We start from the raw sequence: 15,096 nt of genomic DNA on the forward strand, positions 1-15,096 counted from the left end.
TAATGGGAGAGAAAGATGACAGAGTGAAGGATGAGGTTCTCGATTCAGCATTTGGAATGGGTGGGGGTTGGGAGAAGGAGCTGCGGATGTTCTCCACTTTTTCCTCAAAGAAGATCGCAAAGTCTTCGGCAGAGAAAGATGAGGGAGGGGGGGGGTGGGGGGGGAGTGAGGAGGGAGGACATGGTAGCATGCAGTTTGCGAAGATTCTTGGCAGAGGCCTCGATCCTATGGTGAAAGAAAGAAGCTTTGGCATTAGTAATGGTTTTGGAGAATGTTAACAAGAGGTTGTGATATGTGTCGATGTCAGCAGTGAGGCGTGACTTTCTATACTTCCTTTCAGCTGCTCTCAGGACCTGTCTTTGTTCTCTCACTGGATCTGTCAGCCATGGACTGGGTGGGGAACGGCGGGCAGGTTTGCTATTTGCTATACGGCCAGCAAATCAAAACAAACTTTCATTGTGCTGTTTGTAGAGCTAAATCTATACTTTATAGTATTGCTGTCCATTCTCATTATCAATTGACACTATAAACCGTCCCTTCAATATGCCTTAATTTAAACAAATATTTTTTTCATCAATACGTTCCCATTTTATAGCGTTGTGAATATGAACTATATAGCAAAATGTTCTGGGGTATTACCTGGAAGGCGAGTTACAAGGCGCTAAGCTAATAACATTAAATCGAATGGCATTTCGGCCATAGACCAGATAGATAGATAAAAATCAAAATGCATTTGATCGGTATCATGGTCCACCATGACTGCATGAAAGGGGGGGGCGGGGGACGTCGTTTCTGATGATTGATTACCAATAACGGCCTTAGCCTCAGTAGCCTAATTCGCTGACCGGGTGGATGGCTATCAAAGCAAGGCCCGAATGGGCTGTAATTGACATCAAATAGCTCTTACCTGTGACCGGTTGGACTGCAAAAAGGATTTCCCAGTTATCGATCGCCATCTGGTAGATCCATATGTCCATTGGCTGATGATATATTCCTTTACTGCATACTGAATTCGGTGTCGCAAAAGGTATTCCAAGCTACATGCTACAGACATAGCTTCAGGCTAGCAGAAAAATTCACTGCATGATGAAAAAAAACTTCATCCGTTCTACCACAGGGAACACTGCATTATCGAGACAGCGCCCCTACGAGGATCTGGCTGGTAATGCACTTTTCCGAATTCCAAGAGTAGGGTAAATCTGCAGTGCCGCAGGGTGACATTGAGTGGGATATTACAATGGAATAAAGGCCAAAACAACCTTGCCACGGATGGCCCTCAACCGTTGGATCTGAAACACGGACATGTCCGTGGTTGGCCGGGAATGTGTTAAGACGTTAACCTGCTACCGATTCTTAGCACAGCAATTCTGCCATTCTGCATTATCTCTGACTGTAACGGTTCCCCCGGTCCTGCGGGACCGGACGGCAACCCTTCTCCCGGTTCGACTGATCCAGGTGTCGGACCATCTCAACTCCCCTTCCATACACCCCTTCATAATACAACATTGCCAACCGGTGGGCTGATCCAGATCTGGCAGATCTGGCATCAGCTCACTCACCTGATTAATATTATTTACTGCCATTTATGTTTATTATGTTTATTGTCTGTGTTGTCGTTGTTGTCTCCACTTTGTTAGACTTGTGTTCCCCTGTCTGTGTTTTATAAATATGTTTTAGTCTTGTTGGTCTCAGTTTGTTCAATTGTTATTGTTTTTCCCAGTGTGCTCTGTGTTCTGTTGTTTCTGTCTACCACACCTGTGTCCTGTTTGTAATTACCCTCTGTCTCTAATTAGTGTTTGTATATTAGGTGTTGTGGGCCAGCAGTCACTTGCTGGTCCATTGTTTAATTGTTACCGTTGTTGTCAGTCGTGTTTGTTGTTTTCTGTTTCAAGTAAAAGCCTTATTATTCACCACTACGCCGTCTCCTGTATCCTGTATATCTCTCCGTTCTACACTGCAAACTGAGTTCCACCACATCATGCCAGCAAAGCGGCACCATCGTAACATCTGACAGCATGTTTCCATGATACTAATGTTGCTGACATGCATGTCTATTCTTTAGTCCATTGGCTTTTCCTGACAAAATGTTGGTATATTTTCCTAAACATATAGGGCTATTTGTTCCTGTCAGATATATGCTCTCAAAAACAACACTGGTAGCTTTGATGAACCATTTCCTGTATTTCATAATTTTCTTATATGTGGTTTTGAATCCTCAAGTTATTATTGTACAGCTCCATCCCTGTTGATAATGAACTGAATGTGAATAAACTGACTAGTTCTGAGGATATGCAACACAAAAGGATCCCACTGTTAGTGCCCATTAAATGTTATCATATGCATAACAGTTATTTTAATATCAGTGAATGAACTGAGTGCATAACTGGACATTTCAAATTAACGTAATGGACCAGAAGCAAAATTGGTGAGATTATCAATATGAAAAATGGGTGAGATTATCATTATGAAAAATGGGTGAGATTATCATTATGAAACAAAGTCATTATGCCACTATAAAGGACAGCTGAGTGGCCAGCAGCCGATTGTCCATGCATGTATGAGTTCCACTGAGTTACCTAAATGATTGCTCAGGTGAGTTTAATCATGTATGAGTTCCATTGAGTTGCCTAATTGATGGTTACGTATAACACTTTGTATGTTTCAAATTAATCAGACCGTCTTGCCTAGTATATTCTTTTCAGATCTACAACCCTGAAGGCTCTGCAGAGCATATAATTAATTAGGAATGCATTGTTGCACACATTTACATTTAGCCATTTAGCTTACTTACTTTTATCCAAAGCGACTTACAAATTGTGTACAAGCCAAGTCAGCAGGAGGGGTGCACTTCTTGCAGCTAAGGGTAAGTGGTATTGTTCGTCTACCAGTGCCGAACATGAGTGCTTCACTCTGAGTGCATAATACATAATAGTAAAAGTCATTGAGAAGGTTTGCTTTTTCCCCCTGATATTGATTGAAAAAGTGTTTTTAGTCCACGTGAACATTTTGGCGGGTTTCAGCTATCCTGACTATAGTGAGAAGTTTGTTCCACCACTGTGGAGACAGGACAGAGCATAGCCTGCTTTGTCTCAATAACCCCCCCAGGAGCCCGAATAGGAGTGGGTCTCAGGCGGCCAGAAGGGATCTTGAGGGTGTGTAGTTGACTGGGGGTAGAAAGGAGCTTCTTGTTGCATGGAGTGCCAGGTCAAGAACCTTGAAGTGGATTTGTGCGGCAATGGGAAGCCAGTACTCTGAGAAATGGGGTGACGTGGGCAGACTTTGGTATGTTGGAGATCAGCCTGGAAGTTTTATTCTGTATGTGTTGAAGCGCCTTGGTGGCACAAGCCGGTAAATCAGCTAGCAGTGCATTGCAATAGTCGAGGCGAGACATGACTTGATTGCAGGAGGAGTTAGGTGGCTTCTTTTGTCAGGAAGGGGCCAATCCTTCTCATGCTGCTCAGGACAAATCTGTAGGTTCTGGTTGTTAAAGCAAATGTGACCAGAGAAGTCCAGCGAGTCGTCAAGGACTACAACTAGGTTCTGGGTAGTCAGGATGGAGCTATGGCTACGTTTTCCACTGTGAAGGTCAGTCAGTGAGGAGGATTCAGTCAGCAAGTGAAATAGCTCAGTTTTGCTCAGGTTCAGTTTGAGATGGTTGGTTGTCATCCAGACGGAAATTTCAGACAGGCAGGCCAAGATCTGTGGGAGGAAAGGAGATGAAGAGTTGAGTGTCATCAGCATAGAACTTGTATGAGAAGGCATGAGAAGTTATAATGTTACCCAGAGATTTGGTGTAGAGAGAGAAGATGGGGGGGACCCGTCTGTAGTGGGCGGGGGTCCGATAGGGTGCCTCTCCATGATACTTGATAGGAGTGGTCATCGAGGTAGAATGACAGCTACACCAGCACAGAACCTACAACTTTCATTCCTGCAAGGAGTGCGAGGAGGATCTGATGATTGACTGTGTCGAAGGCTACTGACCCAGGAGAATCAGGACAGAGGAGAGGCCTTCGCTCTTGTTAAAGGGGACATGCATTGCTATTCCTAGCACTATTTGGGCAACTTTACACAATTCCTGTGAGTCTATTGAACACATCTGTAAGGTTTTATTCAAACAAATTCATTGTTTTATATTTCTAATCAAGTACTCAAAAGCCAAATTTTTCTCACTTTGGATTTCAGGCTGTGTTGGCCTGGCTCCGCCCATAAGCACTTTGAGTGACAGTCATCCACACAGTCTGCGACTGGCACAGAGAGAGATAGAGAGACTGAGGGGGATACTAATTAATTTTGCCGCGGGGGGCATAATCCCACGGGACAATGCATTGGTAACTTGTTTCAAATGACAATATATACCTCTGTGTAACGATCCCAGGTCCTGGGGGGCCTGGGTTAAGGAGAACAATAACACTGGACACTGTAACGATCCCAGGTCCTGGCGTGTGGGAGCATGCGCAAAGATATTACAGTGATATGCTAGTGCTCCCGACTCGAGAGAGAGACAGAGAGAGAGAGACAGACAGAGAGACGACAGCGCGACGCGCGTGTGTATGTGTGCTCTGTCGCGAGTGTGTGTGAACTAAGCAGGGGCAGACAGCTGAGGAGAGATCGCTCAGAGAAACGCAGCGTATGAGCCTCTCTCTCTCTCTGTTTCTCCCTCTCTCTCTCCCTCTCTCTGCCTCTCCCGTTTGAGGAAGTGTCGGGTTTCACTATGCGCTACAACCACAGAGCCAATCAGATCACAATCAGCTCCACCAGCTCCCAGTTATCAGAATGACCTAATTAACTGGAGGAGGAAATTGTCTCAACTGAATGAGAGCAATCCGCCAATATGGTATTTAGAGACACAGACCCATTGATACTAACCCCTATTACTATATAACAATGCTAAACACTGAAAAAAGCCATTTATAATGCATGTCCCCTTTAAGTGAAGAGCCTCTGTGACTGCTGTGAGGGCCGTTGAAGGCTGACTGATTTGGGTCTAGGAGGCCGTTCTGTAATAGATAATCAGTGAGCAGGTTTGATATGGCATGTTAATATTCACAAGTGATTTGGAGAGAAAAGAGAGAAATGGCGATGGTTGGGGTTCATTGTTGTTGTTTTTTATGAGCAAAGTGACAATGTGGCTTATTTTAGAGAGGTGGGAACCACCCCGGAGCAGAGAGAGGAGTTTATGGTTGCAGTCAGGAATGGGAGGATTTCTGGTGTGATGATCTGGAGGAGTGGGGAGGGTATCGGATCCAGCATGTAGCATGTAGTGGGACGGTTCGACGTCACCAGTGTCAGAACTCGGCGTCTGTATGGGGAGAGAACGGTTATGAAGTGAAAGTTGAGGTTCCTGTTTCAGACTGTGTGGGGGTTGGGAGAAGCAGCTGTGGATGTTCTCGACCTTTTTCTAAAAGAAAGTGGCAAAATCCTCCACAGAAAGAGGGGGGGGGGTGAGGAGGGAGGATATGGAGGCGTGCAGTTTGTGGAGGTCCTTAGCTGAGGTTCAAGGTTCTTATGGTGAAAGAAAGAGGCGTTGGCAGTAGTAATGGTTTACACCTGCAATATCAGCCAGAGAAGGCAGATGAGTATAGAAGCGAAACAGGACATACATCATTAGTGCATTAGGAAACAAATACTGCAGGATGGTGGTGGATGAACACATGTTCAAGGCCACAGTGGGTACCCCCAGTGACAAAGAAAATATACTGGGGGACCCTGATGTAAACAAGACAAAGTCTTTCTCTGGTCTGCACCCCCTTAACAATTGTGTGTATTGAGCCGTACTGTATTGTACCCATTCTGCAATCTGTTAAGGGGAGACCACCCACCTAAAATAGAATTTTCCCGATTTTGGGGCAATTTTGAGATTTTTGTATAATGTTGCCCCTTTACATGTCTTCTTTCAAACTAGTGACAAGAAAACGTCAAAAAAACACGTTTAGTTTCTTATTTTGCTTCATTTTGCATGATTGCATCCATAATGTGCACATATTGAATGGGGAAGTGCCTCATTTGCATATATAAACATAACATTCTGAAAACTTGCAATATATTTTTTCTTAGTTTATATGTACATAACAAACTGGGAAAGTTTCATAGTGATATCTATTCAAATATTTGTTTTTGCCTATTAGGGGGTACAGTAATCAGTTGTGTTGTTTGTTACTACACTGTTACTACTACTACATCATTATTATTATTATTATTATTATTATTATTATTATTATTATTATTATTATTATTATTATTATTATTATTATGTTATTAAGTGATCAGGCATGTGTTTAGGTTGTCTATTACTAATGGTTTGATTGGGTGTTGTGTTTGTAAATAGCGGTTTCAAAAAAATATTATGGCATTTTACAATACAAAACTTTGAAGGCGTTTCCCCAAAGGGTAGACATGTACCATTTCCCTAGCATCTACACACACAAAACTGTCGACCTTTATTCATATCTATATCCTGCTTATTTGTGCCAAAGGGTTTGTTGATATGTCATACATAGCCTGATTTACAGACAATACAAAACTTTAAAGGCGTTTTTCTCAAAATGAGATTTTATGAGTTTGTATTACACATAAAACAAAAAATCTCAATTTCTCTTTTTTTTATCTACTTTTTCTCCCCATTTTTCTATTCTTCTCCCTTCCCCAATTTCGTATTGTCCAATTCTACCCTCCCCTGTCTCGAGCGTTGTTAGGCCATGCCTCCCACAAGCCGGCTGCAATGTGGATGAAGCCTTGCATCACGTGTCCCCTCCGGTACACGAGGAGGCAGCCGTCGCATCTTTTCACCTGCACAGCGCGATCTCTCAGCGGCAAGGAGTAACGCGTGGGAGGGACACGCCGCCCCCGTCGCTTCCTGATTCTACTGCGCAGGCACACCAACCGACCTGTAGGAGTCGCTGTCCACAACGTCCGATCCCCACCCACCAGCTTCCCACCCCCTAATACTGCCAATTGTATTAGTATGAACGACCAGCCAAGCTGGTAGCAACGCCGAGAGCTGGGCTCGAACCCAGCATCTCCTGCGTTGGTGGCGAGCGCCTTGCCCACTGCGCCACCTAGCCACCCCCTAAAATCTCAATTTCTCTAGTACCTCCACACACCAAACTGGCCACGTTTCCTCCTATCCATATACCACAACTTTCTGTTAGAGGATTTTTTGATATATCAGTCATCCAGATTTTATTTAACATTTTATACAAAAACTGTATGCGAAAAATTTATTTTTTATGCCTAGGGGGTCGTAAAAGGTCATCAATTCCTGTTCAGGTACCATATCAAAAAATCCTCTAACAAAAAGTTCGTTTTTTAATGTAGTAACATGAAAAACCATGAGAAAATATCTATATATCATCCATTTTTGCACAATTTTGTTCGGGGTAACATGCAAAAAGGGGCCATTTTGAATAGACCATGCCCCTTTTTGGGGAAAAAAAAAGAATGCGACCAAAAAATGTGTAATAATCTTTTTTTTCTTGTTAAGTGTTAAGGAGTAAGAACAATGGCATTATGTTATTTTATCCTGTATGTTAAACTTTGACCATTTGGTAAAGATCTCACCAAAACATGTTCCCACCTTTGTGGACGAACCATGTTCTATCAGAAAAACAAAAGGAATGTTATCTGGGTCCACCTAAAAGTGGTCCAGACTCCTGAAGAGGCCAGTGAAATAATTTAAACAATTTCACTCTGTGGTGTTGGAGGTGCTACCTACGTAACAGGCAGCATTTGGCTCAAGGTACCATTGGCCAGGCATGTTTGTGGGTAGCTGTGAACAGACTAACCTAAATGACCAGGAATGTGTTAACTAAGCATGCCATTTACACACAATAATGTGAATTGCCCAAGCATTAATATTTTACACCATTTGCCAGAGTTAAAGTGACCAATGGCTGACACAATAACATTGATGTAACGCATGAGCCTCAGGATTTTTATGTAGGTCTATATCAAATGCCATGGATTGGCCATTCATTCCAAATAGTGGTGTTAGCACTGACCTATATATTTGCCATATTTATATGCTCGACTATCCTCCACCATGGCTATTTCTACATACATTGCATTTTCTGATGTATTCAGCAGGAATGTGGCAAGAACCCACATTGCAAATGGGATTCAATCCCACTGTCCCATACAGAAATGTTAATCCTGTGATTTTCATCTGAACAGATCCACTGTCCCATACAGAAATGTTAATCCTGTGATTTTCATCTGAACAGATCAGAGACTGTCCCACATGCCAGTCTAAAAGAACGAGCTGAGATGGCAAACTATTATACTCCTATTGTGGTAAGAGCCCTATGGCAGGTATTGAGGTCACTATTCCATTTGATGAATTCACATGTATTTCCTTCATTCCCAGCAGTGATACTCACTGAGTATACTGTTCTTGTATAAAGGATTATAATACCAGTCTGATTTTGCCACTGATTTCTTGCCATTAGCAGAGATTGTCTTCGACAACATTTGTGTACATAAGTGTATACAGTGTATACTTTAGTACATTTTTAAACGCCATTCACTACGGTGTGTAAAAACACTACAAAACTTGAACGTTGCTAGGTATAAGTATTTCACCCTTTTGAAAATCACTACATAATTTATTTGATCTAGGATTATTGTATGTATTACTCTAATACAAGCAATTCAAATTAACGCATATCAAATATCCTCTACTTACCGAGTCTCGTGGTCGAACTGGGAAGCTTGTGAAAATGTATTTGCTCTCTTTTTCGTATTTGTGTATAACTACCATATAGCCTATTGAACCACACAACACATGTTTGTTCTTCTTACAGCTTCTTTCATGCACTGCAGCAGAGCTCGAGTCCAACTTCCTCTTCGTGTTTACAAATTCACACACGTCTGAGGTGTAACTCTCAGCCAATCTTTGACCTCCATTATACTTTGGTTCTGCCCTCCGAGCCATCAATCACAACAGAGGCACGGGAGCCTTTGAGCCTAATTTTACGCTTGGAAAAATAGTGCTGCATTTCAAACTCGAATTTTAGCTCGAAGAGGGCTTTTAATGATAGAGTGAGTTTCCGCTAATGTTGATGCAAGTCAAGTCAAGTGTTTCTTTATTAATCCCCTTTGGGAAATTGGCCCTCTCTGACGGAGAGAAGCAACAAACACTGGTATTTGTACATCTTTGAGGCCCCTATTGGTAAGCTACCTCCTTATACTACATCATTATTGGAATGGAATTTTGGAACCTATTCTAGTGACTGGCTGGTCCTTAAGGTCCCCCGAGTTTGCTCGGACCAGGGTGAATCAGCATTTTGCTATGATGCCCCCTAGCTCATGGAATGAACTCCAACAGTCCTTAAAGCTTGAGATTCTCCACTCTTTTGCAGAGTTTAAAATCTCCAACAAGTTGTGCGTGTTTTAATTGCTTTGTTATCCTTGTAGGAAGCCTGAGTACTTGTACTATATCACCTGTGTGAAATAGTATTTTTTACAATATAGGGAAAAAAAAATTTACCTTTCAAATGTTGTTTTAGGAGGCGTCTAATACAATGTAAGGGTTTTTAGGAAAATGTTGTAATAATACAATGCTGGCCCCATTGCTCCATAACAGTATATACTGTATAATGAATAATAAACAGTCATATTTATAAAAAAATATTATGAAAAAAACGATTTACGTCTTAGTCCAAGTGTTCAGCCATGCTCATTTGCAATGACAACATTGCAAATTGCAAAACAGTTTTTGTCCTCTGAAAAGCAAAGACACTGGCTGCATTGAATAGAATAGAAATACTTTTATTATCCCGTGGGAAATTTGACACTGCAAATCGCTCAACATTTAAACATTTTATTTGAATTAGAATAGACAGAATTAACAAATCAAATCAAGTTGCCTAGCATAAGAGTAGAGTAAAATAGAATAAAAATGGAATAAAATATACAGTAAATAAATACAGTAAAAATATACTGAGAGGCATCATAGCAGCATGGGGGAAGGGGGGGGCTACAGGTAGTAAAAACAACAAAAGCAGTGTAAACAAATAGGTCAATATAATTTACTATCTAACTAACTGAGATATATATTCACAGTATTCACAGTGTCACATAAGGTGCAGTATGCATCAGGTAGTGTTATAATATACTATATAACTAACTGAAATATACATTATTCACAGTATCACAGTATCCACATAAGGTGCAGTATGCCTAAGGTAGTGTTATTGTCCTCCTTGGGTTCCTATTAGTCCTAGGTCAATGTCTGGCAGCAGTCGCTGCCCCCTGTTGTGGAGCCTGGAGGCCGCTAGTCGCGGCTTCCTGCCACTATGGAGCTGCCACTCTGTGCTCAGTGATGCATTGTATAGTCTGATGGCTGTTGGAATGAAGGACTTCCTGTGCCGTTCAGTGCTGCATTTGGGTAGTGTGAGCCTAGCACTGCATGTGTGTGTATCGTTTATTGCAGATCAATGACATGGTATGCAAATAAAACACAGTCTGTGAGGCCCCAACCATCCTCAAATAATTGGAATCGTCGAGAGAATGAATAGCCACACTTAAGGTCAACCCAACAAGCTGGCCACCCTGAAGCCCTCACAGAGGTGCCAGTGACAAACGGGGAAGCGCAACACCATGAAATTAATGTTGCATTCGTGCCACTAGCGGCTGGACAGAATCATGGTGACTAGGCAAAGTGACTTGTTCACATGAGAGGATGAGTGAGTCAACACCAAAACAGTCACAATACAGACAGAATCACACAGGGACACAAAGTGCATACATAATACATGTACATACACACACACACACACACACACACACACACACACGCGCGCGCGCGCGCGCACACACTCTCTTTGTGTCTCCTGCATGCACTACAAATGTATGGACACAAATGAAACATACTGCATGTGCTTGTAGCCACACATACAGTACATGCAGTGTAGACACACAACCCCCTCCTGCACACCCACACAGAATAATACTGAGGCTTTTTTTCAGCCTTTTACTGAGGCATATTTAATTTAATTTCAAACCTTCATTTCAAGTCATAAGACACTGCGGTTACCCTGATTTACAGCAACGACAAGCTTACACAACAAGACATAGTTTATCAGCAATTTCATACTTATAGGCACAATAAATAAGACAAGTCGACAAACAGTGGTCGGAGATCGTACTTTTAAATGCAGCAAAAGAAGGAATAACTTTCAGCTTCAGAGTCAGTTGGAGGGCATTCCCAGTGGAAGCGTCAAAGGAAAAAGCTGTTTTTCCTAGTTCAGAGCAAACTCAAGGAACCCTAAGAACCAACCAGTCGTTTGAACGTGTAGAATAGGTTCCATTCCAACAGTCTTGTGATGTAAGTTTAACTCACGCTGTTTTCCCATCTTTACTCCCTGGCGCCAGCTTTATTGACCATTTTCACGATGTTTGCGGACCCATCGTATATTCTATATTATAGCTATGGAGACAATAGTATGGCTCATTTGACAGACACTATTTATAGTACAACAGGGATGAAACAGTTCATGTCTACATCCCTTCGTTTGTGCGCTATACCATGGTAAACATGGCCCTGTTTAAAAATAATCCAGGCTGGTTTTCTAGATTGTGAGATAAAGCGTATTTTGTGCAGCGTATGCGCAAATGTTGCGGCTGCTCGCCTGAAACCTATATAAAGGTAAACACATGACCTTGTTTCCGATGCTGCATTCATACAAACGCATGTTTTAGGATGGGGGTTTGGTAAAATAGACGTAAAATAGACGTTACCTTTGTCGAAATGTTTCTTCACAAAATCATCTTGGTGGGGGGGGGGGGGGTCGTTTTCCAATGCTGCGATCATACAAACGCATGTTTTAGGATGGGGGTTCGGTAAAATAGACATTACCTTTGTTTTAGAGGTACTCCATTTCTCAATTTGAGTCCAAGTGTCTTGAATCAGAACAGGATCAATACATATAATGTTAGGAAATGCACCTTATCTCACCTGTTCGAATCCAGCTCCCGGCGTGTCACCAGCTTGGTTGGCCGTTCACACTAATACAATTGGCAGTATTAGAGGGTGGGAAAGCTGGCGGGGTGGGTCCGGGTCGTTGTAAACAGCGACTCCTACAGTTCGGTCGGGGCGCCTGCTCAGCACGGATAGGATCTAAGGGGGGTAGTGTGATCCTTCCACACGTTACACCCTCTCAGTGAGAGTCCGCGCTGCCAGGTGAAAAGAAGCGGTTGATTGGCTAGACGTGTGTCGGAGGAAGCACGTGATAGCCTCCACTCTCCCAGACCGACTGTAGGGGGTAGGTGCGCAGCGACCAGGAAGGGGATTGGGAATTGGCATAACGACTAACATTGGGATGGGAGAAAATCGGAGGAAAAAGGAGGGGGAAAAAGAACAAAAAAAAAAAAAAGGAAATGCACCTTATCGTCCATAATCATCATCCATAGAATCCATTTCGTATTTTTCATAATATTAAATAGTTCGCTCAAGGCAATCGCCATTGTCGTCCTGCTCACAGCTACTCGCAACCTACTAGTAGAGTGAGTCCCTAGTTGTTTGGGGGCTGGGGCCACACACACTAAGCTGGCCCATATGCATGTTCATAAGGTAGGTGATACTGCCACCTGGCGGAATTCAATCGTCATTGCAATTTCAAGGTCTCAGATGGTCACAAAGGTGCGCATGAGTGTTTAGAATGGAAAAATCTAAAAAAGGATCTAAAAACGAGTTCTCGTTTTTGGCGCTCAACGGTTGGATTTTAAACACGAGAATTCTCGTGTTTGGCGCAGAAAGAGTTAACGACAAGGGATTTAAAATAAACAAATACCAATGATAGTTACACCTTTAAACCAGAGAAGGTGATCCAACCTTTTTATAAAGGACACAGTGGTGGGTATCATATCTGTCACCAGTAATACATCTGAGGGCAGAATGATGAATCAAGTCCAGCGGTTTAAGAGTTGAAGCTGCAGCATGCCTATAAATCACATCACTATCAGCAGCTTCAACAATCCTCTTTCTACTAATCACGGGGAAGCTGGATGTATTTCTATACAGGAAGTCAATCTTATGTTGCAGCTTGGAAGCAAGAATATCCAATAAAAATGTCTCATCGAGCCACAAACCAAGATATTTATACTCATTGACTCACTCAATGTTAGAACCGCTTATGGTAGATATATGTAGTTCATCATAATCAACATTTCTGGCTCTGGAGAACAGCATACATTTAGTTTGACTAGCCTTTAAATTAAGATTGACAAAAGCTTCCTGAAGAAAATTTAAAGAAAGCTGCAAGTTCTCAGTGGCCAACTGAACAGTGTCAGCGATACAGTATACACAATAGTATCATCCACATACAAATGGGCATGACAGTGAACGAAGAAACAATATAATTAATATAAATAGTAAAAAGGACAGGACCCAGCACTGAAACTTGCGGGACACCTTTAGTTATGGACAATAATTCAGATTGAGCAGGGCCCGATTTCACACACTGACGTCTAGAAGATAAATAATAATGAAACCAATCACATGCACCACTATCCATGATTATTTACTAAGGTCTCAATTACTTTTGCCAAGCAAGGTAGCTCCTCCAGGGGAATCACTGTTGCAGATTTCCAAATGAGAGGAATACACCCTGTGGAAATGGAGAGATTAAAAAAGTATGTTAACTGTTTAGTAATAACTAGTTTTATTTAACAAATTGTCCTATCCAATTGCAATTGTACATTGCAAGGCACCAAGTACGCCAATAATCGCAAGGGTTTCTCCCCCCGATAAGATAAACCCAATGGAAAAACATGCACAACAGATCGCTAACGCTGTGGCGTCCTTGACAAAGACGGACAGGAGCACTTGGATTGGTCCCCGGGGCGCGGCTCACGTTGACGCCCTATCTGCTCCCGGCTGCCCATGGGCGGAAGGACAACGGGATGGGAAAAGTGCAGAGAGACATTTCATCGGCGACTCAGTGCATGTGTGTGTGTTCCTGTGGGTCGCCCATCTCACGTGTCTGTGTTAAACTGCATGACAAATAAAGACTTCTAGTCTTCTAGTCATTATTATAAGTGAAAAGGGCTGAAAGGAGAAATAAAAGACCACAGGTCGTCAATGAGTAACAACATCAACAAAAGGGGGCCCTGCATAGTTTATATCCAATAAATAAATGACCGGCCTCAGTGAAGTGCCTGTTAAAAGCAAGACAAATTTAATTCTGATCAGAGATCACACAGATATCTACTTTAATATGTATAGGTAGGGAATTAGTGGTTCTGTTTGTCTACTTTCCAGAATTTTGAAAGAGCTAGTAAGAGGCTGCCAATCATATTCAACCTCCGTGTATTGGATGTCAAGGGCTGTCAATCATTCAATCCCCCATTCAATGGCAAGAGTTTAACTGCACAGACTGTGCTTAGATGACGTTAATAACCTATTTTGATTGGCTATTATTTATTATTTATTTAATCCTGGGTCAACCTGTGCAGCCATCTGCACGAATATACTGCAGTCATTATTGCAGTGCAGGCCTACTCAGAGCTGTCAATTTTGGCCATTTTTGAAGGAAAAAAGAATTCACTGGCATTTTTTTTCAGAGGAAAACATTTCTAAAAAAATGAATTATGAATTATGAGTGAATTTGTGTTTCACGTGTTGTCATAGAGAAACCTCCACTGGTGTATTTGTATCCCTGTTAGGTTGTTCGTCTGTTCCAAACTTGTGTTCATGTAATCTTGATCTCCAGTGTTTTGTATTGTGTTCCCTGTCCTGTGCCTTAGTTGTAGTTCCTTGCCTTGGCTTCCTGTAGTTCTTTGTTGTTTCCTTCCCAGGTGTATACATTTGTAATCAGCCCAGGTGTTTCTTGTTCTCATCATCCCCTTCACCCCTTGTGAATATCTGTTTTTGTTCGCCCCTGTGTTCAGTGGCTGATCCTGTCTGCACAGTCCTGTTCTTTGTTATCTTTTTATTTTATCCTTGCACCCTCAAAGATGGTAATTATCATTCAAAACATTTCTTACTTTTGGCTACAGTTTCACATTATGTTCAATTGATACCAGACGACGAGTATTTTTATGTTAATCAATGGTAAGTAATGGATGCTGCTGTCCTCTTTAGCCGTGTGCACTTCTATC

This window comes from Notolepis coatsorum, assembly GCF_963971535.1.
Source record: "Notolepis coatsorum genome assembly, chromosome: 12".
In the NCBI taxonomy this organism is placed as follows: Eukaryota; Metazoa; Chordata; class Actinopteri; order Aulopiformes; family Paralepididae; genus Notolepis; species Notolepis coatsorum.